Raw genomic sequence first — 25855 nt, forward strand, 5'->3', positions numbered from 1 at the left:
TTTCTAACTACCGACGTGGTTTCAGAGTAACACTTACGTTGAGATGATGTCTCACAGATGTCAAAAATAAAAAGGTTTTCATCGATTTTTGACAAGTTTTGAATCGTATATCCTACTTTTCCACTACAGATAGAATGAGGAGGCATAACTGACATTTTATCACGCCAGGTGGCGCCTCCATAGTGGAGTTGCTGTCACTGTCAAATCACATACATTGTTTCCAATAAATTGTAAACATTCTCCTTTTTTAACCGACTTCCAAATCCCAAAGGAAGAGGTTATCAATGCGGTTGTATGTTTTTTTTTCTCCACAATACTGCAATAGTGTGCGACAAATTGTGGAAATATACCTATAGGATCTCCCTTTTTTCCCAAGGACCCGATATGCATAAATCGGTGAGAAAAAGCTTTGAGTACCAAAAACTAAGGCAAATGACAAAGACCGTTTGTGTAGGCTGCAATTTAAGGAAGATAAATATTTTGGAAAGAGTAAATACACAGGTAAGCTAAGTTTTAACGAAGTAGTACATAATTTAGGGCATAATGGCTTGGCTACACATGCTGTATTCCATACGCATCATGACTTTGTGTACCTATCTGATGGGCGGGCGTATATGAAACGCCTTCTTGTACATGCAGGTGATCTAGGTATACACCAAAGCTTAGTTTTCAATCGAACACTTGTAATATAACAGGAAAAACTGCACGTGAGCCTTCCAAAATTTTAATAAATGGTAAAATACACAAGATTAACATATATTAAGTGATTATCTTTGTATCAAATCAGCCTTTTTTCCATCAACTGTAGCATTTCTCCTTCGAAGCTCGGTTAGTAGAAAAAAAATTCCCACCTTTTACCAGTGGTAACTACTGGGAATAAAAATTCCCAGTAGGTACCACCAAACCGAGTTGGTGGTAACTACTAGGATTTTTTTTCTCAGTAGTTACCAGTGGTAAAAGGTGGGAACTAGTGGAAATAACCCTTTTATTGTTAATAATTACTGTTCATCATAATCATCTTGTTATTTCTTCGACTCGCAAAGGCGTTATGTGCCCTTCAAACCATTTTATCTTATACATTTCATCTTTTAATGTCCAGTCACAATGTGTGGCATCAAATTTGATGCAAGTGGATTCTGCCGCACACCGCCACATTGAATTTGTGAAAGCCATCTGTAACAAGCCATACGTCAACAGGTTTATTTTAGCTATTATAATCCGTTTGTTTCATTCTATTTTTCGATGAGGTAAATTGTAGCTCTCACGTGGTACCACAAAATTGGTCGGACACAGGAACCTGCCAACACAGGATTTGGCCGACCACTTTTTTTTTACTGTCCTCAAAGGCAGCTATAGTACCATACAAGTTTCATACGATTTTTCGATAAAAAATTTTTGATGATTTTTTTATAATTTTGGTCGGACTGCAAAAACTGCCAGGTTAAGGTGAGGCCGACCAAGACATACGTTAACAGGCTTATTTTAGCTATTATAATCCGTTTGTTTCATTCTATTTTTCGATGAGGTAAATTGTAGCTCTCACGTGGTACCACAAAATTGGTCGGACACAGGAACCTGCCAACACAGGATTTGGCCGACCACTTTTTTTTTACTGTCCTTTTGAGGCAGCTATCGTACCATACAAGTTTCATACGATTTTTCGATAAAAAATTTTGATGATTTTTTAATAAATTTGGTCGGACTGCAAAAACTGCCAGGTTAAGGTGAGGCCGACCAAGACATACGTTAACAGGCTTATTTTAGCGATTATAATCCGTTTGTTTCATTCTATTTTTCGATGAGGTAAATTGTAGCTCTCACGTGGTACCACAAAATTGGTCGGACACAGGAACCTGCCAACACAGGATTTGGCCGACCACTTTTTTTTTACTGTCCTCAAAGGCAGCTATCGTACCATACAAGTTTCATACGATTTTTCGATAAAAAATTTTTGATGATTTTTTAATAAATTTGGTCGGACTGCAAAAACTGCCAGGTTAAGGTGAGGCCGACCAAGACATACGTCAACAGGCTTATTTTAGCTATTATAATCCGTTTGTTTCATTCTATTTTTCGATGAGGTAAATTGTAGCTCTCACGTGACCCAATAAATCTGGTCGGACTGCAAAAACTGCCAGGCTAAGGTGAGGCCGACCACTTTTTTTTTACTGTCCTCAAGGTCAGGTATCCTACCATACAAGTTTCATTCTATTTTTCGATGAGGTTTTTTTTGATGAATTTTTGTCCAACGTTTTTGCCATTTGTACAAAATCTGCCAGGTTAAGCCTAGGCCGACCAAGTGCGTTGGAAGCTACTAAATGTCAGGTACCTCTACAGGGTAGGTATATTCTATTTTTTGATGAGGTTTGTTTCATGCAGCCGGCCACCGGACTATTATTAAACGTCAAAACTTCTATGAAATTATGACGTATAAATAACATTTGCACTAGTTGCACTGCACTGCTTATAATGCTATCAAAATCATTGCAGAATTTTCTTGGTCTAACTCTATTCATTCACCAGTCAAGCTAACATGTAGATACAGGGTCAACCAAAACAGCCAAAAACGCGAGCGCAGCGAGCCCCAAATTTTTTGTTGACAATATCGCAAGGCTGGGTATCGATCTTCACCTGGGCCTAAAAGTCTGAAGTGCCCCCGTGAGGGGAACTTTCATGTGGAGTCAAAGCCGTGCTTCAGGCTTCAGGATAAGTAGTTGAGCACAGACTCCAACCTTCGGTCGGACACTAGTTTTGTGTGAGGAGAGAGATTAAACAACGATGCTGGCGGAACCGACGCTTCTATGACGTTACAAATACAAACCCGTAACGGTTCTTGCGGCCCTCAATTTACCGGATTTTTCTTTGATTTACCGGTATTATTGATTGACATTTCGGGCTTTTACCGATCAGCATCGGTAAAACTTGGGGTTTTCCGGTAAATCCTAGGTTTTACCGTACTTCGGGCTTATGTACAATTAAACGACGCATTAACACGGCAGGTGCACTTCGCCCCCCTCATCTTGGCAATGGCCGCGTAAAGCATCATCATCAGGCCTTTTATATATTTACAGATGATTAAAATAATTAAGCAGCATCTGTGATCTAGCGACAGGACCGCTCGTGGCTATATATATATATATGACACAATTTTTGAACGGCATAATCGTCCACATTTCTGTCAAGTAATACGAGGGTCCGCACCAGGGATGTTGCGAATATTCGCATCCGCATCCGCGGAACATCCGCATTATTTTCAACATCCGCATTCGCATAAAATCGATGCGGAGCATCCGCATGATGCGGATGTCGACCAAGTAGGTAACAGGAACGTATTAGAGACGGCACCGCTGGCGTAAGTGTAAAGGCTCCAGTACACAGTGGTCAAGGATGGTCCATGCCAAGCCATGCTTTGCAATGCGCAACAGTAGGCCTATATCACGTAGGTGTTCACACAATGGTGCATAAAAAAAAAAAAAAAATTGCAGGCTCTGATTCATATAAATCTATAATAAACTGATAAGTCTCTTCATTGCTCCACAATGATGACATTTTGTGCTATTAACATTGAATCAAGCGGTCAAAAATTCAAGAAACTAAACAAACAATGGCGACTGTGTGAACACCACAGGCCACGGTACGCCACGATTCCTTTGAAGTGTGCCAAAAAACCGACAACTCCCCGATTGCTCACCACGGCTGATACAACTGACGGCAGTCGTCCGCCATTGCATACCATAGCATAGCCCCCTGTACACAATGGCCAGGGTGTGGCATGGCCCATCCTTCACTGTGTACTGGGGCCTTTAGGTAATTTCGTCATTATATATAACGAAATCGTCTAGATCCCGAAAAACCGGCCAAGTTATTGTTTATTAAATAAAACACACCTATGTGACGTCCCACAGGTAAAGGTACCTTATGGCGGTTGGCGCTTACGCTATTATTAACGCCGCTCCAATATTATTGCGGCGCCATGCGACGTAAGCGCCAGCCGCCATAAGGTACCTTTTGCCGTGGAACGTCACCTATATTCTTGTTCAAATACTAAACGGTTCGTTTTTTTGTAAATAAAAAATACTAAATATGTAACATTTGACGTTTTTTGAGTACCAAATCTTGACATCCGCATCCGCATCCGCGGATGTGAGGCTTTAAATATCCGCATCCGCGGATGTCATAAAAAATCTGCATCCGCAACATACCTACTGGTTCGCATTAAGGCGACCCTCATCGCACATATATGTCTTATTGCTCGTTTTCGGGCCAAGTCTTGAAACCAGGACCTAACATTGGTTACGCGACCTCTTAAAAGGTGTTCTTCCACTCAACGCGGTGTGTTGCTAGGTCTTTCCATGAGTTGCAGTGCTTTATTGTTAAACGCAATCATATTACGCTTTACGCAGTCTTTAAAGCGGAGTAATGACGTCTTACGTTGCACTTGCCTAATAGCACTGTCCATTCGTTAAACATGCCCTAGCCGCCGCAAACGTCTCTGTTTGAGTAGCGCGGTCTCAGATTATAAGCGCGGTGATACTAGGAAGCTTAACAAACTCCAGCGCACTTTCGTTGGTAACCAGTAACCCTGTCTTTCCATGTTATGTTTAGTATACCATACCTACCTACTCCGAAGGCAGCGCACGTGGAAGGTGTTAATTAAGTCTTCGTTCCTGATTAGCTTACGACGTTCAGGTTTCGGCCCCCTACAAGAGTATTCTCTAAAGACACAAGTTTGGTAGACAGTTATTATGGTCTTTGTCGTAAGGTGTTTGTTATTCCATACGAGTACTCTTGCATATAGCCCTTCGGTTTGCATTATAAGAATTCAGCTGTGACCCAGTTACACCTATACAAACTCTTTAGATAGAAATAGGTTTTTTTACCTTTTATTTTAGCATAGGTTTTTTTTAACGTAGTAGTTCCCTACGGTAAGTACCCTAAAAAGGGCAGCAAAATTAAGCCTACCAAAAATAAACGAAGTATTAAACACATTGGCTGCCCACCATCCTTCACCTAAAGTGTATCTCCCACGCCCTTTACAAATTTAGTGATCCCAGCATCTGACTATACATTTATTACTGAGGTCAATAAAGAGGTAACGAGCTTTCGATTCCACTGGTGATGTTCATGGGCACACAGAGAAGATTACGTGATCCCAACGGTGATGTTCAATGTTCATGGCAGCCAACGTGTTAAAAGATTAGCCTGCCAGGCTTTCCAGTTATATTAGGCTATATTGGTGTGCATATAAGTGAAACAACGACATATGTGCAACGTCTTGTAATATATTGATAATGATAGTAAATATATTTATGGAAGCATAGATTAAGTACATTTAATGTAGGCAATGACTAATGACATTCATTTATACAAATTAATAATAAAAATATCATTTAAAGTATATAATTATGGTCCTATTTTCCCGCACTAGTGCGTAAAATAGCACTTTTCGTGCGTATGTCAAAAGCTTAAAGGGCCATGTACTGTAAAACGTTGTACGATACACGTGCGAATAGGTAATTTGCAAATCGTGTGGATTTAAAACACTCCCTTCGGTCGTGTTTTAATTTATCGCCACTCGTTCGAATTTCCTCTTTTCCGCACTTGTATCGTAAATAACTATTCGCCGCCCTAGGCCCCAGGCCCTGTATAGCCGCCTCTTTCAATAGCACTTGAAAGAGGGTTCTATGAGGTTCATGTTGTTCTAACTAAACAGTGATAGTGATACGTTTCAGCATTAGAACTTTATATTTTTCACCACACCTACTCGGAAAGGCTTTCTTAGCACTTCAAAAACTGATAGCAAAGTTGCATTTTATTCACATGTGAGGCAAAGTAATCAAATGCAAATTTTGAGTTGTTTTCTTATGTTTGCTGGTAGAACTGACTTTTATGATGATTTTGGATGATAAATATTTAATAGGTAACATTAATTTGGATTTGATTTTGTTTGATATTTTACATTTAATATTTGCTTCGGGTCGGTGTGGTGAAACATTTTGTGTTTCACTCGGGAGCAAATTTTGTTTAACCCTCGCGCTTTGAAACCCTCGCAACGCTCAAGATTCCATTTTTTTAACCACTCGCTACGCTATCGGTTCAATTTTGGAATCTTTCGCTTGCTCGGGTATCAATATTAGCACGAGCGATTGAACAACAACTTTGCCCCCGAGTGAAACAGATAACTATTACTGCGGGGCGGGGGCGCGGGCGGGCGCGGGTGGCGGGGGCCTGACACTAGGGCTGTTGACATGAATCGCGAATATATAACATGTTATATGTTTACCATACCATAATATTAGAATGCTGCAAGTGTATATTTGCAAGTGTAAATATGCTTAACAAATTATTTAAAAATATTAATCAATAATTATCATGATAGTATTAAGGTTCAAATCTATGTAACGGCTCATACGAGTTAACATGTTTTGGTAATGTATTTAGGACGATCGACCACCTCGATGTAGACGAGTTGAATCTTAATACTATCACGATACGGGATACGGATTTAAAGGACATTGTTGCTTTAGCACGTGGCTAGGTATAATAGAGGTAGGTACGGGAGCTAAACCGCCCGTAGGTATAAAAGAAATAATGGTTTTTGTTAAAAGCTTAGGGTCTTAGGCGTAAAAATAAGGCATAGGTATATACTATAATAGTAGATGCAAATAATCCAATTAGCTCCAGGATGGTAGTGTAATATGTGGTTCGTATACTTCGTATGCGTGCATGTGCCTCCATCAATTGGTTGAACAAGACAGATTCGAACTGTCGACCTCCGTCTGTGGTGATGTGAAGAGCATCAAGCATGCCAAACCGAGAAATCTACCAAAACCAAACCAATCTACTAAAAGTTTGCAAAGCTAACCGTTTCTACTACTGTTTTAACATTGTTCTATTGATAAATTACTTGGCTATCGGCTACCATAGTATTTGCGGATTCCTGAATTCGACGCCACTTTTATTCTACACGTCGTGAAAAATATTGCGGCGTCGATTTTGGCGTCCTTTGTGTGACGTAACACAAAAAAAAACACATACATTTTCTTCATTTTGTGTTACATTCTTTCATATTTTTGTGAATATTCCATTGTGTTACCTACACTTTTTTGCAATTCACTCGTTTACGGGTTTTACTAGTGCTGCACTCTGGCAACAGAACATTGTATTCTCTATCGCCATAATTTGTGACGTTTTCAACCAAAAGGTTAACATTGTCGGTTGTCGACGAGGCTGATTTCAAATTGAAGCTTTATGGAAATAGCGCCTTATTGACAACAGATAATAAGAACCCATTTGGTTGAAAATGATACATTTGTCCCTATTAACATAATTTAGCCATAATTTCATGAAAGCATTTTTCAGCTTTAGATGTGCATATGCAGTCATGCACATCTAAAGCTGTAAAATACAGACTTATAATTCGAAATGTAATAAGTGACTTAGGAACATATTCCGATTGATCAAACTTTAATTATTCTATGTGCGGCAATTAGCACTGTACGTAAATACATACCTATTTCGAAAATTTAACCGGCCATATGTAAGTACTTACTGCAACTACAAAACGTTGTGCGAATAGTTAAGGTGGTTCGCTTTCCATACAAAAAACAATTGCGTTATATTAAGTAATTACACACTATTAGGTACTTATGTAATTGTTTTTTTTGTATGGAAAGCGAACCACCTTAATTGCCAACGAGAGGCGATAAATTGAAACACGATCTATAGGTCAGGAAATGAATGCTCAAAAAACGTTGTAGAGGGAAATGCTAGGAACACAGTTTTTGACTCCGTAACTTTGTTTGGACTATAACTAGTCTACCCCCCAGCACCGGGGCTACAGCCGGGGACTTTTGATATGTTCACCTCCTAACTAGTCCAAACAAAGTTACGTAGTCAAAAATTGTGTTCCTAGCATTTCCCTCTATAACTTCTTATTGCTTGGCCTACTAAGGGAGTTCTACTTTTCGAACATGTATGTTTGGGACTGCTTCTAACTCGACCTAGCAGAGATACTATTTTCTTTCGCATGATTGCCAGAAAACTTCTAGCTTCGCAAAACATGCCAGATGCACTACATCTACGAGGTAAGCCCAACAGCATTCTGAATGCATTGTTATACTGCACTTTTAATGCATCGTAGGCTCGCTTCGTATAGTTAACCCACAGGCCACTCGAGTAAAAGGAATGGCAATATGCTCTAAAGAGCGTTGTACCTTGACATTACTGATATTATTAACATAAAAGGTTTACATTTGCTCCATGTGAAGCTGTTGGAGGAAAGAAAATAATAAAACTCATGAACTTTCCTTTTCAATATTTTACTGACAGGTGAATAGGTTCTAAAAATGTAGTGCAATTTCCTTTACCTTCGTATTTTCACGGATACGTCCGAACGTCTCATATATGCTACTTGTATTTCAGTCAATACAAACAGTACTGAGGCGAGGTTGACTAAAGTAGCTTTTATACCTAACTATTCGTATCTTCCCCTGCAATTGGCGACTCACACGAAGACGTCAGTCGCCCGAGGCGCGCGACGCACGTCCGGCGCCGGCGACTCAGCAGAGACTCATTCTGGCTGCTTGTATCAGCTCCTGAAATTTGAGAATAATTATACACCGTGAAATTTTAGTGGTTGTTTTCCCGCGACAGGGCGATTTGCTATCGGTAGTACTTTCGGATTACGATAGACAAACTTATAAATAAACTGTTTTCAAAAAAAAAATTACAAAAAAATTACCTAAACTCGAACAAGCGAAAAACCATAGTAACACACTAAAACTGCAAGTCGACGACAGTTCCCGATATTGTAAACAGATAAACAAATAAACAAGCACATGTTTCTTTTTTAAACTGTGTAACAGGCTAGAGTGCTTTACTGTTTGACAACTGAAATTAAAATTTACTTAGACTGTTCCTTCACGATTAACAGTTGAAATAAAACCTTTTTATTAGTTTGATGATTGCCATTACTTTGTGTCAACTTTGGTAAATCAAATAATTACATCCTCTTCGCTTATTAAACTATGTGATAACAGATCCTGTCAATGTCATCACTGCTATTTCTAGTAAAATGGATCGACATTACGAATATTCTAATTTAGAGTACGTCGCGATGGTGCAGCTGTACGCTAGGGCTAACTACGACTCCCACGCCGCCCGGCGACTTTACGCGGAACCGGACGATTTACAGTCGCTGCGTCTTCGGGGGATTTTAAACCCCCAAGTTCCACACGGACGAACAAATTGTCGCCGCAACACAGCGGCTGCTTATTAACCACGGGCAGTTTCAAACGCCAGCACATGCACAGGGCAGAGGTGATTGTGTATTGAACGTGGCGGATTGCAGTTCGAACAATTATTGCGGTATCGGGAAGTTTAAGTGTTTGTTTAAGTTTTTGATCATTAAAAACTTGATCTTAACTTGTTATGTTTACTTTTAAGGATCTGCAAACTAACTGCACGTAAAATGTGTGAAAGAAAAATAAATGGAACTACTTTTTAGGTTATTATATTTCATTCACTCAAAATAATTAGGTAGGTACTACTGCAGTGCTACTACTGGTGTTAGGTCACTTTCGAGTTTCGTTCGACACATTTATAAATCTGGCATTTCTTAACATTATTTAAAAAAAAGATTACACATCGACTGTATATCGATAGCTGAATCATTTCGTTGCGGGAAAACAACCACTAAAATTTCACGGTGTATTTAGAATATTTGTTTAAAATGATTTTATCAGTGCAACATGAACTTTAATTCACTTTCATAACTTTCCTGGCTTATTTTATATAGGCCCTACATACATAGATGTCGCTAGAAATAGGTACGTAACTTTTCTGAAAACCTAAATGTTTAATGTTTTAAAATTATGCCTGCTTATATGACCTTGTATTATCGTAGTTTATATAAACTGATATGTCGTTTTTACAAACACTCCCTCAGTGGACTTGTTGTACAAAGTAGCAACAAAGGTCTTTCAAATTCTGAAAGTGTCATTACGGGATTGTCCATATGAGTATGACACCAACGAAACGGCCAAGCCGTACTGTTTGACCAAGATGTTGGCTTTATACTGTTAGAGCTTATAAAGTTAGGAATGACAGAGTAAAAGTCTTGGTACCTACTACGGGATCTGATAACTTTTTTAGTGTAAAAGCTTTATGCAACTAGTCTTGGCAACACTTTACATTAAATGTTTTCGTGGGTTGTTCTAACCTCAAAAGTAGTAAGGTTGTCTGGAAGAGATCGCTTTTTAGCGATAAGACCGCCTGTTGTTTAATCTCTTCTTCCTGTATTATTTGTATTGTTTTCTGTAATGAGGTGTGCAATAAAGAGTATTTGAATTGTATTGTAGTATACTGTAATTGAGGTAATCTGAAAAAAAAAACCGGACAAGTGCGAGTCGGGCTCGCGTTCCAAGGGTTCCGTATATTACACAATTTTTAATAATCAGTGCCGGATTAAGATATTTTGATGCTTTAAGCATTTCTAGACCATGGTGCCCCCTCTCCCTAGGGTCATCAAGATTACATTGATTTTTTTTGGTAAATTGAGAGAAGTTCAATGCCGCATTACAGCTGAGAATGGAAATCAGTCACATCATTTTATCACGAAAATTGACAGTGCCGTTGCAGTAATGTTGCAACAGAGTACCTAATACTGCTGCAGTCGCCACCCGAATGTCACCTTTATCATATCTAAGAAAGTGATTGAAACGCGAGCGAAGCGAGCGCGAAAATTTTTCGATATAAAAACGCAATATGATAGACAGTTGTACATTTTTACTTTTAGCATGGAAATCAGTCACATCATTTTATCACGGAAGTTTTAATCATTTTTTATCATTTTATTTGCGATAAAAAAGGTTATATACAAGTTGTTTCTGTAAAATTATACATTTTTAGGTCCCATCTTTCTTAACTGACTATGCAGCATGCAAATTTTAGTGTAATATATGCCTAACTTAACCTACTTAAACTAGTTTAATACAAATTAATTATCAACAACAATAGAAATAAAAATACACTGTCAATTATGAAATAATAATATATCATGTATCTATCTCAAACAAAACCACTTCAATTAACATAATTTAAAAACTAGATTGTTGATTTACAAGGTATTCATTAATAGAATAAAATGTCGAAGACAGCAGCCATTGAAAAAGTGCTCTTTTAAATTTACTATTGGGCAATTCTCTTATGTTGTTGGGTAACTTATTAAATATATTGACACACATAGCATAACAATTTTTCTTAAAAGTGGCAGTTCTTTGCATTTTATTTATGACCAGCCTGTTAGTGTTCCTAGTATTTCTTAGGAATACTTCGTTGGCTGTTTTAAACAGGTCTATATTTAACTTAACTAAGTTGACAGTACTTTGCAACAGAGTAATGTTGCTGCAGTCGTCACCCGAATGTCACCTTTGTCATACCTTAGAAAGTTATTGAAAAGGCGAGCGAAGCGAGCGCGAAAATGTTTCGATATAAAAAACGCAATTTTACTTTTAGGCCGAACCAGGCCCGAATGCTGGCATTTTGGTGCTCCCCCCTGAACGTGGTGCCCTAAGCACGTGCTTGTTTTGCTTATTGGTTAATCCGGCACTGTTAACAATGTATTTTTTATGTGAAACGTGAGTGAAATCTAACACTTTAAACTCTCGCGTTTTGTACATATATTTAATTACACAAACGGGTCTACCGCGTTTGGACGCGCGTTTGGTTGGCGTTTGTGGGTTTGTTGGGACGTCAGTCTTTCCGTGACCACAGCTAGTGCAACTCAGCTGAAACGTCGGAATTAAAGGTAAAAACAATGAAATTATATCGCGGTAGACCCGTTTGTGTAATTAAATATGTGATTGAAATCTCTTTAAAAAATCCGTAGGGGTCGGATCTAAAACTGTAATTAAGTCCGACTCACGCTTGACTGTACATTTATAATAGGTTTTCCTGTCATCTATAGGTATAGACCTATTTTATGTATTTTTTTCAAAATTTTAGACTTAGTAGTTTCGGAGATAAAGGGGGGGGGGAATGGTCATTTTTTGCCTATTTTCTTGAATAACTTCTAAACTGTTTATTCGAAAATTATAAAAAAAATATATTTGAGATCCTTACAATAAGCTCTTTAATTTGATATGTAACATGATATAATTTGAAATTTTTTTTTTATAATTTTTTCATTTACCCCCCAAAAGTGGCCCCCATGTTTAAAATTAATTTGTTTACGTTACATGTCCATATTTGGGTCACAAACTTACATATGTGTACCAAATTTCAACTTGATTGGTCCAGTAGTTCCGGAGAAAATCGGCTGTGACAGACGGACAGACAGACAGAGAGACAGACTGACAGACAGACGCACGAGTGATCCTATAAGGGTTCCGTTTTTTCCTTTTGAGGTACGGAACCCTAAAAAGGACTATAATTATTAAAATCATTTAAATTAATTAAGGTAAATGTGTGGAAGACTGTCAGGTAAGACGACAAGCTCTTTCAATCCTTCAACTCTTGCACTTGTGCATTCTCTACTTACAGAAGTTTTGTAGAGCAGAATAAGCGAATCCATGTAGATGTAGTGTAGGGACGCTCGGCAGGAAGCAGGTGGGCTGTCGATCACGTGTTGCGTTCATTCAGCCCAATTCCCTAGAGTTGGAGCTGCAGCTAGGTTACTGTCCCGGCGGCATTAAGTGCCACACCATTCTCCTCGAATCTTCTTGTTTTCCTGCAGAACAGAAGAACATCTTTAAGTTCGTTTTCTTTCAGTGTGTCTTTACCGAATGTATTATATCGCGGTGCCGCATACATGAATTACATGATAAGTTCGCCTTTGTACTAATGATGTGTGTTCTTTCATGTTTTATGTTTCTTTTTGTACAAGGACTATACCAAACAAATTTAAGAATATCCACAGATGGCTCAAAAACAAATGAAGGGACCGGATGTGGTGTCTTCTCGGAGGACCTGAACATATACATCTCAAAACCCCTGGGTTACACTAAGCTGAATGTGTAGGAATAATGGAAGCTTGCAAAGCGATAAAAAGACGAGAAGTAAAACAAGAAAATATACTAATACTGTCAGACAGTAAATCAGTACTGCACGCACTAGGTAGCTACAAACTTACATCGGAACTCATACTTGAATGACATCGAGGCCTCACTGAAGTGAGCAAAGAAGGCAACAAAGTAACAGTATAATGGATAAAGGGGCATAGTGGATCAAGAGGAAACGATGCAGCGGATGAACTGGCCAGGAAAGGTTCAGAAACCAGCTTCACAATAAGTTGTTGTTGTTGTTGTTGTCCTAAGGCACCCCAGAGGTGCAAAGGGCCTTCACAAGCTCGCGCCACGCCTTCCTATCTTCAGCGACCACTCTGGCCTCGCTCCAGCTCAACCCGACCGCTCGTAGTTCATTTGTGACGGACTGCTGCCAAGAGTGTCACAATAAGTACTGGACTAAAATGAACACCTGTAGGCAGACCAAAGAACAAAACTACAAGCTTACACCAAAATATTACTAAAAACACCCAGACACGTTTTACGATTACAGTGAGTTTTTTAATATTCCATTAGTAATTTAATAATTAATACAGGCGTGACATTTGTATAGTACCGATATAAATTACATTCTCATTGTTAATAATAATTTCGATATATTGCAAATTTTAACGATTAATTTTATTTATATAATTTGGATTATGTTTACAGGTATATGCACATAGAATACTAGACCAATACTAGTACTTATATGGAAAAAAAGACATGTAACAAATTGTTATCAATAAATTTTTCATTTCATTTCATTTCATTCATTTCATTTCATTTCACACCAACTACGCAAAATAGTAGGATTAATCACAGGTCATAACAGACTAATCCAGCGGTCGGCAACCTTTTAGCAGCCAAGGACCAAATAGTAGTTACCGAAGTTGATGCGGGCCGCACTTTGTTAATATTTATGACTTTATCAGACATTGTTGTTTGTCAATATTACATACAAAATAGCCTAGGAGGCACGCGGGGTGCAAGTGAGAGGTTCGCGGGCCGCTTGTTGCCGACCGCTGCACTAATCAAACACCTACATAATATGGGTAAAACAGACAGCCTCACGTGCAGAGTGTGCATGGAAGAAGAAGAAACAGTAAAGCATATTCTCCTACACTGTAGGTAGAAGGTAGAAGTATACAGGAACCAATACCTAGGGACTCCGTGCACATTGAAGGAGGCAGTTAGCGACCTGAAGACACTGCTAGGTGTCATGGAGGAGCTGGGGCCACCCCATAAACACAATTGTTTTTGCTCTTAAGTAGTAGTTTTTGATGGTGTTTGACCCATTGATCAGTGACCCAGTCTCAGTTTTTCTGATAAACAGCTGTCTTAATGGACTCACCAATATGTTTTGCAGAAACCTCCACCTTGTAGCATACACCTTGTTTTCTCAGTCAATCTCAATATAAATAAATATATTGGGACATTTTTACACAAATTGACCAAGTCCCACGGTAAGCTCAAGAAGGCTTGTGTTGTGGGCACCCAGACAACAATATAATTATTCAATATACAAATATCTGTCTCATCAAACAAATAAATTCCCTAACCAGGATTTGAACCCAGAACCATCAGCTTCACCGGCAGGGTCACTAGGCTAGGCACCCACTAGGCCAGACTGGTTGTCAAATATAACCAAGATATTCTTTTGAACAAACTGCCATGTCACTGCTGGTTTCAATCTGTGCCCTTCATAATCTACATACTTACTGCTGTCTGTCTCTCATGCAGTCTAAAAAAATTAAGTGTGGGGTACAAACTTTGTGTCGGTCGAAAGTCGAAACCCTCTTGCCTTATCTCCTGATCCACCTTTCAATACTGGTCATCACTCAAGTAATTTTCCAAATTTCTGGGAATACTTCTAGCTCGAGACAGAGGTTAAATATGTGCCATAGCGGCTCCGCCAGCACCATGCTGTACAGTCCATACGCACGAGGGAATACCATGCGGACACGAAGATTTTTTTAGCTTAAGTTGTTGAATTGCGGCACTTACCTCCAACTTCGGCTTCTCCATTAATTAATATTTTTTCAGTACCTCGTACCTCTACTGAGTCTACTGTTTCTTTTATTAGAATTCATTTTATTGTATTTGTAAACCAACAACTGTCAATACAATACTGTCAATGTCACTGAAAGATGGCACTAGAAAAAACCGATTATTTTTAAATTGTCAAGAGCTAATGTCAGAACGTCCCTACTAATTTTGACAGCTCCCTTAAAAAAAAGAATCTCTCTGGTTTTTGGCTTCCTATTATTGGGTCGTACATTATTGGGTCGGGCTTTCTCGACCTGTACCAATAATGCGCAGCCCAATAATTGAAAGCCAAGGGACTCAAATTATTGGACGCGAATTATGGGGTCGTACATTATTGCCCTGTGAAAAGAGTGGCTTCGTATTATCGCCCCGGACCAATATTGCGCGGCCCGAGAATGCTCAACCCAGGAATGTACAGCCCAATAATACGCGTCCACCATGGACGCCTATTATTGGGCTGTACATTCTTGGGTTGAGCATTATTTGGTCGTACATTAGTGGCTCCCCAAATACCAGCCCATCGACACCCCATACTTTGATAAATTATGAAAGCCCTTGTTACCAACATTGAGGCATAGAAATAATCTTATCGAATTAAAATGACTGCTGTTGCATTTTGGTGGCACATACCATACTTGTTTTTAACATAGACGTATTATACTTACTTTTCTTTAGGTTGGTATGATTGGTAGTAAAACGTCAAACGTCATTTGAATTGTCGTGAACGTGGAAATACGTGGTTATTTTTTATTGTAATTGGTAAAATAACTTTAGCTGTTATTTAAATGGGGGCCAAATCTTTAAGGAAATGTGAAGTTTGTAGTGGGTGTGTAAGAAGACTAACTACTGACGCATTTTTGGCCAAATTTCCAACTTGATCCGAACAGGTCGGTAAACTGATGTTTGTATGCAATATTTTCATTTTTTACTTTGAGTCGTTAACAGTTACTAATTTAATTAGTTTTAGTCGTGTACAATCCATGATTAAAACGAAAATATTTTGTGAATAAAGTATTTTTAAGTAAAAAACTAAGTAACCTATGACACGAATAGTGTACGACCAATTTTATCGATAATCTCTTTATTTCAGATGTCGATTATGGGCAAAGCTGAGGAAAAGGAAATGAGGATTTGGCGTATTTATTTACCTATTCAAAAGCTGAATGGAAACAAGTTCATTTGTGGAAATCATTCTCCATCCAGTGCCTTCAATAAAAAGGGACCAGATTAAAAAAGAATGCGCGCGAATTCAGCATATTGTAATATGCCTACTTGAATAATAAACTATGTTATTTTTATCATGTAAAATAAAATTGTTTATATATATATAATGTTCTTTTATTTTATTAATAGGTAGTACAGTAGGTAAATACAGCAGCACGTATCGCACATTTATCGATATCGATAAACAGTAGGTACTGGAAGTGTCGAGCCCTAGCGTTGTTTTTTTTTGTGTTGGTAGTATTGTGTGGTTTTTCTTTTTTTAACAATTATGGCCTGGATGCGAGATCTTTAAGCCTGTATTTGGTGTGTTGGGATATGTACGTTCATAATTCGGTTCGAGGATTGTTCGAGAGTGCCGACTCTTAAAACGTAGTGATTATATGCTCTTTGACAAATACAATAAAATGAATTCTAATAAAAAAAGAAACAGTAGACTCAGTAGAGGTACGAGGTACTGAAAAAATATTAATTAATGGAGAAGCCGAAGTTGGAGGTAAGTGCCGCAATTCAACAACTTAAGCTAAAAAAATCTTCGTGTCCGCATGGTATTCCCTCGTGCGTATGGACTGTACAGCATGGTGCTGGCGGAGCCGCTATGGCACATATTTAACCTCTGTCTCGAGCTAGAAGTATTCCCAGAAATTTGGAAAATTACTTGAGTGATGACCAGTATTGAAAGGTGGATCAGGAGATAAGGCAAGAGGGTTTCGACTTTCGACCGACACAAAGTTTGTACCCCACACTTAATTTTTTTAGACTGCATGAGAGACAGACAGCAGTAAGTATGTAGATTATGAAGGGCACAGATTGAAACCAGCAGTGACATGGCAGTTTGTTCAAAAGAATATCTTGGTTATATTTGACAACCAGTCTGGCCTAGTGACCCTGCCGGTGAAGCTGATGGTTCTGGGTTGAAATCCTGGTTAGGGAATTTATTTGTTTGATGAGACAGATATTTGTATATTGAATAATTATATTGTTGTCTGGGTGCCCACAACACATGCCTTCTTGAGCTTACCGTGGGACTTGGTCAATTATGTGTAGAGTTAAAGGTGACTCAGCTCAGGTAAGAAAGCACATCAAATTGTATGAAAGCATCTCATAACAATCAGTCAGATTCATATAATATGTATTCTCATTTCTTTTATTGATTTTAATTTATTTTCCTTTTGTAAGATTTGATATGTTTTCTGAAAGAGCTACGTATTTGTGATTTCATGTACATATATGTTTATTTTTTATATCAAATTCTATAAAGTTATGTACTCACTGAGTATAATTGCATGAATTCTATAGTAATTTAAATTGTATTTTTCTTAATTACTCGTAATGCATGTTAATTATAAGATGTAATAATGTTTTGAAAAGATGTGTCCCGCCGAGTTTGTTGCCGGTCCCAGATTGGGATACCCTCCTCCAATTGAGGGGGGATTTAAATCTTCTCGGGGCAGAGGTGTACGGTTGGAGCCGGTAAAGGTTTATTTGACGTTCATAAGCGCATTGTAATATGCCTACTTGAATAAACTATTTTTTATCTTTTATCTTATCTTTTGTGTAAAAATGTCCCAATATATTTATTTATATTGAGATTGACTGAGAAAACAAGGTGTATGCTACAAGGTGCAGGTTTCTGCAAAACATATTGGTGAGTCCATTAAGACAGCTGTTTATCAGAAAAACTGAGACTGAGTCACTGATCAATGGGTCAAACACCATCAAAAATTACTACTTAAGAGCAAAAAAATTGTGTTTATGGGGTGGCCCCAGCTCCTCCATGACACCTAGCAGTGTCTTCAGGTCGCTAACTGCCTCCTTCAATGTGCACGGAGTCCCTAGGTATTGGTTCCTGTATACTTCTACCTTCTACCTACAGTGTAGGAGAATATGCTTTACTGTTTCTTCTTCTTCCATGCACACTCTGCACATGGGCACAGAATAAGGACACGCACCGCCCCGCCCCGACTCGGATTACCTCGCCCCGCGACTGAGTTCTGACGGACTCCTGACATACTCTCAGTTCGGCTAGCAACGCCGCGGCGCGATGACGCAACGTTCAAAATGCCGAAGTATTTTGCGATGTATGGTTGTTTTTCAAATTCACGAAATAAAGAACATTTATTTTTATTATACATATATTAAAAAGTAGCGTTTTGTAATTATTTATATTTAGTCCACGCTAATTGTGTATCGACAATTCGACATGACATTTTTGGTAATTTATTGCCGCACCATACTTTACGTAATATTTTACGGCCTTTACGGGTTACGGGTGAGTTCGCATATACGTTCAAATAATATTAGCTGTGACCTGTGAATAGAACAGTTTATTATAGCAAGGATCTAGGAGAAAATACCATCTTGTAAATTATGTTTGTTTCTTTAATTTTAGGAATAAAAATGTTTGATTTACGTTACGAGTACAACGATAACGCTCCGTGAACTCTAAAACATGTAAATATTAGCCCTAAGCGACTTACTCACACAATGACGCGTGTACAGACGTGCCGTTCACACATATACACGCAAACGAGTTTTGATGTATGGCGTGTCCGCCCTGTGACATGGGGCTGTCTGTTTTACCCATATTATGTAGGTGTTTGATTAGTGCAGCGGTCGGCAACAAACGGCCCGCGAACCTCTCACTTGCACCCCGCGTGCCTCCTAGGCTATTTTGTATGTAATATTGACAAACGACAATGTCTGATAAAGTCATAAATATTAACAAAGTGCGGCCCGCATCAACTTCGGTAACTACTATTTGGTCCTTGGCTGCTAAAAGGTTGCCGACCGCTGGATTAGTCTGTTATGTCCTGTGATTAATCCTACTATTTTGCGTAGTTGGTGTCTGGGTGTTTTTAGTAATATTTTGGTGTAAGCTTGTAGTTTTGTTCTTTGGTCTGCCTACAGGTGTTCATTTTAGTCCAGTACTTATTGTGACACTCTTGGCAGCGGTCCGTCACAAATGAACTACGAGCGGTCGGGTTGAGCTGGAGCGAGGCCAGAGCAGTCGCTGAAGATAGGAAGGCGTGGCGCGAGCTTGTGAAGGCCCTTTTGCACCTCTGGGGTGCCTTAGGATAACAACAACAACTTATTGTGAAGCTGGTTTCTGAACTTTTCCTGGCCAGTTCATCCGCTGCATCGTTTCCTCTTGATCCACTATGCCCCTTTATCCATTATACTGTTACTTTGTTGCCTTCTTTGCTCACTTCAGTGAGGCCTCGATGTCATTCAAGTATGAGTTCCGATGTAAGTTTGTAGCTACCTAGTGCTTGCAGTACTGATTTACTGTCTGACAATATTAGTATTATCAAACTGCACAACGGGACTTAATCGCGTATTTAAGTTTTAAGATTTACCTCCGACGTTTCGAGGACGGCGTTGTCCCCGTGGTCTCGGAGAAGACTGGCTCAAGTTGACATCAACATCTTCTAGCCGCGCGAGTTTTTCGAACTACCCGCACTTGGTCTTGTTTATCAGTTTGAACGTTTTGCGCACTAGGGATGTCACTCTGTCGACACACAACACTAACGATATTCGATTTATCGACTGTCGATATTCGTTTCCGCTTACATTTACTAATGACTGGATTCCATGTGGATGAGATCTTAAAACCCTCGTCCCGATTAAAATTGCAATGTTTTTTGATTTCAATGGCTTCCCGCACTTTTCTACTGTAGAAATGGCGATCCGTGGAGAGGATTTTAGGGTTATGCAGCTCAATCCAGTGGTTTGGTCCTGACTCCAGCAAATGCTCAACATTGCAATTTTAATCGGGACGAGGGTTTTAAGATCTCATCCACATGGAATCCAGTCATTAGTAAATGTAAGCGGAAACGAATATCGACAGTCGATAAATCGAATATCGTTAGTGTTGTGTGTCGACAGAGTGACATCCCTAGTGCGCAAAACGTTCAAACTGATAAACAAGACCAAGTGCGGGTAGTTCGAAAAACTCGCGCGGCTAGAAGATGTTGATGTCAACTTGAGCCAGTCTTCTCCGAGACCACGGGGACAACGCCGTCCTCGAAACGTCGGAGGTAAATCTTAAAACTTAAATACGCGATTAAGTCCCGTTGTGCAGTTTGATAATGTTTAATAATCGTGAAAGTTTAAATCAATATTAGTATATTTTCTTGTTTTACTTCTCGTCTTTTTATCGCATCGCAAGCTTCCATTATTCCTACACATTCAGCTTGGAATACCGTATTGTGTTCCCAGTGTAACCCAGGGGTTTTGAGATGTATATGTTCAGGTCCTCCGAGAAGACACCACATCCGGTCCCTTCATTTGTTTTTGAGCCATCTGTGGATATTCTTAAATTTGTTTGGTATAGTCCTTGTACAAAAAGAAACATAAAACATGAAAGAACACACATCATTAGTACAAAGGTGAACTTATCATGTAATTCATGTATGCGGCACCGCGATATAATACATTCGGTAAAGACACACTGAAATAAAACGAACTTAAAGATGTTCTTCTGTTCTGCAGGAAAACAAGAAGATTCGAGGAGAATGGTGTGGCACTTAATGCCGCCGGGACAGTAACCTAGCTGCAGCTCCAACGCTAGGGAATTGGGCTGAATGAACGCAACACGTGATCGACAGCCCACCTGCTTCCTGCCGAGCGTCCCTACACTACATTTACATGGATTCGCTTATTCTGCTCTACAAAACTTCTGTAAGTAGAGAATGCACAAGTGCAAGAGTTGAAGGATTGAAAGAGCTTGTCGTCTTACCTGACAGTCTTCCACACATTTACCTTAATTAATTTAAATGATTTTAATAATTATAGTCCTTTTTAGGGTTCCGTACCTCAAAAGGAAAAAACGGAACCCTTATAGGATCACTCGTGCGTCTGTCTGTCAGTCTGTCTGTCTGTCCGTCTGTCACAGCCGATTTTCTCCGGAACTACTGGACCAATCAAGTTGAAATTTGGTACACATATGTAAGTTTGTGACCCAAATATGGACATGTAACGTAAACAAATTAATTTTAAACATGGGGGTCAAGCGTGAGTCGGACTTAATTACAGTTTTAGATCCGACCCCTACGGATTTTTTAAAGAGATTTCAATCACATATTTAATTACACAAACGGATCTACCGCGATATAATTTCATTGTTTTTACCTTTAATTCCGACGTTTCAGCTGAGTTGCACCAGCTGTGGTCACGGAAAGACTGACGTCCCAACAAACCCACAAACGCCAACCAAACGCGCGTCCAAACGCGGTAGACCCGTTTGTGTAATTAAATATATGTACAAAACGCGAGAGTTTAAAGTGTTAGATTTCACTCACGTTTCACATAAAAAATACATTGTTAACAGTGCCGGATTAACCAATAAGCAAAACAAGCACGTGCTTAGGGCACCACGTTCAGGGGGGAGCACCAAAATGCCAGGATTCGGGCCTGGTTCGGACTAAAAGTAAAATTGCGTTTTTTATATCGAAACATTTTCGCGCTCGCTTCGCTCGCCTTTTCAATAACTTTCTAAGGTATGACAAAGGTGACATTCGGGTGACGACTGCAGCAACATTACTCTGTTGCAAAGTACTGTCAACTTAGTTAAGTTAAATATAGACCTGTTTAAAACAGCCAACGAAGTATTCCTAAGAAATACTAGGAACACTAACAGGCTGGTCATAAATAAAATGCAAAGAACTGCCACTTATAAGAAAAATTGTTATGTGTGTGCTATGTGTGTCAATATATTTAATAAGTTACCCAACAACATAAGAGAATTGCCCAATAGTAAATTTAAAAGAGCACTTTTTCAATGGCTGCTGTCTTCGACATTTTATTCTATTAATGAATACCTTGTAAATCAACAATCTAGTTTTTAAATTATGTTAATTGAAGTGGTTTTGTTTGAGATAGATACATGATATATTATTATTTCATAATTGACAGTGTATTTTTATTTCTATTGTTGTTGATAATTAATTTGTATTAAACTAGTTTAAGTAGGTTAAGTTAGGTATATATTACACTAAAATTTGCATGCTGCATAGTCAGTTAAGAAAGATGGGACTTAAAAATGTATAATTTTACAGAAACAACTTGTATATAACCTTTTTTATCGCAAATAAAATGATAAAAAATGATTAAAACTTCCGTGATAAAATGATGTGACTGATTTCCATACTAAAAGTAAAAATGTACAACTTTCTATCATATTGCGTTTTTATATCGAAAAATTTTCGCGCTCGCTTCGCTCGCGTTTCAATCAGTTTCTTAGATATGATAAAGGTGACATTCGGGTGGCGACTGCAGCAGTATTAGGTACTCTGTTGCAACATTACTGCAACGGCACTGTCAATTTTCGTGATAAAATGATGTGACTGATTTCCATTCTCAGCTGTAATGCGGCATTGAACTTCTCTCAATTTACCAAAAAAAATCAATGTAATCTTGATGACCCTAGGGAGAGGGGGCACCATGGTCTAGAAATGCTTAAAGCATCAAAATATCTTAATCCGGCACTGATTGTTAAAAATTGTGTAATATACGGAACCCTTGGAACGCGAGCCCGACTCGCACTTGGCCGGTTTTTTTTTCAAATTACCTCAATTACAGTATACTACAATACAATACAAATACTCTTTATTGCACACCTCATTACAGAAAACAATACAAATAATACAGGAGGAAGAGATTAAACAACAGGCGGTCTTATCGCTAAAAAGCGATCTCTTCCAGACAACCTTACTACTTTTGAGGTTAGAACAACCCACCAAAACATTTAATGTAAAGTGTTGCCAAGACTAGTTGCATAAAGCTTTTACACTAAAAAGTTATCAGATCCCGTAGTAGGTACCAAGACTTTTACTCTTAACTTTATAAGCTCTAACAGTATAAAGCCAACATCTTGGTCAAACAGTACGGCTTGGCCGTTTCGTTGGTGTCATACTCATATGGACAATCCCGTAATGACACTTTCAGAATTTGAAAGACCTTTGTTGCTACTTTGTACAACAAGTCCACTGAGGGAGTGTTTGTAAAAACGACATATCAGTTTATATAAACTACGATAATACAAGGTCATATAAGCAGGCATAATTTTAAAACATTTAACATTTAGGTTTTCAGAAAAGTTACGTACCTATTTCTAGCGACATCTATGTATGTAGGGCCTATATAAAATAAGCCAGGAAAGTTATAAAAGTGAATTAAAGTTCATGTTGCACTGATAAAATCATTTTAAACAAATATTCTAAATATAATTATTCTCAAATTTCAGGAGCTGATACAAGCAGCCAGAATGAGTCTCTGCTGAGTCGCCTGACGACTGACGTCTTCGTGTGAGTCGCCAATTGCAGGGGAAGATACGAATAGTTAGGTATAAAAGCTACTTTAGTCAACCTCGCCTCAGTACTGTTTGTATTGACTGAAATACAAGTAGCATATATGAGACGTTCGGACGTATCCGTGAAAATACGAAGGTAAAGGAAATTGCACTACATTTTTAGAACCTATTCACCTGTCAGTAAAATATTGAAAAGGAAAGTTCATGAGTTTTATTATTTTCTTTCCTCCAACAGCTTCACATGGAGCAAATGTAAACCTTTTATGTTCATAATATCAGTAATGTCAAGGTACAACGCTCTTTAGAGCATATTGCCATTCCTTTTACTCGAGTGGCCTGTGGGTTAACTATACGAAGCGAGCCTACAATGCATTAAAAGTGCAGTATAACAATGCATTCAGAATGCTGTTGGGCTTACCTCGTAGATGTAGTGCATCCGGCATGTTTTGCGAAGCTAGAAGTTTTCTGGCAATCATGCGCAAGAAAATAGTATCTCTAGGTCGAGTTAGAAGCAGTCCCAAACATACATGTTCGAAAAGTAGAACTCCCTTAGTAGGCCAAGCAATAAGAAGTTATAGAGGGAAATGCTAGGAACACAATTTTTGACTACGTAACTTTGTTTGGACTAGTTAGGAGGTGAACATATCAAAAGTCCCCGGCTGTAGCCCCGGTGCTGGGGGGTAGACTAGTTATAGTCCAAACAAAGTTACGGAGTCAAAAACTGTGTTCCTAGCATTTCCCTCTACAACGTTTTTTGAGCATTCATTTCCTGACCTATAGATCGTGTTTCAATTTATCGCCTCTCGTTGGCAATTAAGGTGGTTCGCTTTCCATACAAAAAAACAATTACATAAGTACCTAATAGTGTGTAATTACTTAATATAACGCAATTGTTTTTTGTATGGAAAGCGAACCACCTTAACTATTCGCACAACGTTTTGTAGTTGCAGTAAGTACTTACATATGGCCGGTTAAATTTTCGAAATAGGTATGTATTTACGTACAGTGCTAATTGCCGCACATAGAATAATTAAAGTTTGATCAATCGGAATATGTTCCTAAGTCACTTATTACATTTCGAATTATAAGTCTGTATTTTTCAGCTTTAGATGTGCATGACTGCAATATGCACATCTAAAGCTGAAAAATGCTTTCATGAAATTATGGCTAAATTATGTTAATAGGGATAAATGTATCATTTTCAACCAAATGGGTTCTTATTATTTGTTGTCAATAAGGCGCTATTTCCATAAAACTTCAATTTGAAATCAGCCTCGTCGACAACCGACAATGTTAACCTTTTGGTTGAAAACGTCACAAATTATGGCGATAGAGAATACAATGTTCTGTTGCCAGAGTGCAGCACTAGTAAAACCCGTAAACGAGTGAATTGCAAAAAAGTGTAGGTAACACAATGGAATATTCACAAAAATATGAAAGAATGTAACACAAAATGAAGAAAATGTATGTATTTTTTTTTTTGGGTTACGTCACACAAAGGACGCCAAAATCGACGCCGCAATATTTTTCACGACGTGTAGAATAAAAGTGGCGTCGAATTCAGGAATCCGCAAATACTATGGTAGCCGATAGCCAAGTAATTTATCAATAGAACAATGTTAAAACAGTAGTAGAAACGGTTAGCTTTGCAAACTTTTAGTAGATTGGTTTGGTTTTGGTAGATTTCTCGGTTTGGCATGCTTGATGCTCTTCACATCACCACAGACGGAGGTCGACAGTTCGAATCTGTCTTGTTCAACCAATTGATGGAGGCACATGCACGCATACGAAGTATACGAACCACATATTACACTACCATCCTGGAGCTAATTGGATTATTTGCATCTACTATTATAGTATATACCTATGCCTTATTTTTACGCCTAAGACCCTAAGCTTTTAACAAAAACCATTAATTCTTTTATACCTACGGGCGGTTTAGCTCCCGTACCTACCTCTATTATACCTAGCCACGTGCTAAAGCAACAATGTCCTTTAAATCCGTATCCCGTATCGTGATAGTATTAAGTAAGATTCAACTCGTCTACATCGAGGTGGTCGATCGTCCTAAATACATTACCAAAACATGTTAACTCGTATGAGCCGTTACATAGATTTGAACCTTAATACTATCATGATAATTATTGATTAATATTTTTAAATAATTTGTTAAGCATATTTACACTTGCAAATATACACTTGCAGCATTCTAATATTAAGCTATGGTAAA

General features: G+C 38.5%; 2 long non-coding RNA genes across 2 annotated transcripts; one reads left to right on the top strand and one right to left on the bottom strand.

Moving 5' to 3' along the window:
- Window positions 1-8048: 8048 nt before the first annotated feature.
- LOC134669988 (uncharacterized) lies at window positions 8049-15530 on the bottom strand. Its single transcript, XR_010098998.1, has 3 exons — window positions 15051-15530; window positions 12542-12730; window positions 8049-8597 (listed from the first exon to the last, which is right to left on the bottom strand). It is a non-coding gene; the product is annotated as an uncharacterized LOC134669988 (long non-coding RNA).
- An 80-nt stretch (window positions 15531-15610) lies between these two features.
- Window positions 15611-24300, top strand: LOC134669989 (uncharacterized). Its single transcript, XR_010098999.1, has 3 exons — window positions 15611-16809; window positions 20808-20996; window positions 23560-24300. It is a non-coding gene; the product is annotated as an uncharacterized LOC134669989 (long non-coding RNA).
- Window positions 24301-25855: the final 1555 nt, after the last annotated feature.

Source organism: Cydia fagiglandana, chromosome 13 (genome assembly GCF_963556715.1).
Source record: "Cydia fagiglandana chromosome 13, ilCydFagi1.1, whole genome shotgun sequence".
Taxonomy (NCBI): Eukaryota; Metazoa; Arthropoda; class Insecta; order Lepidoptera; family Tortricidae; genus Cydia; species Cydia fagiglandana.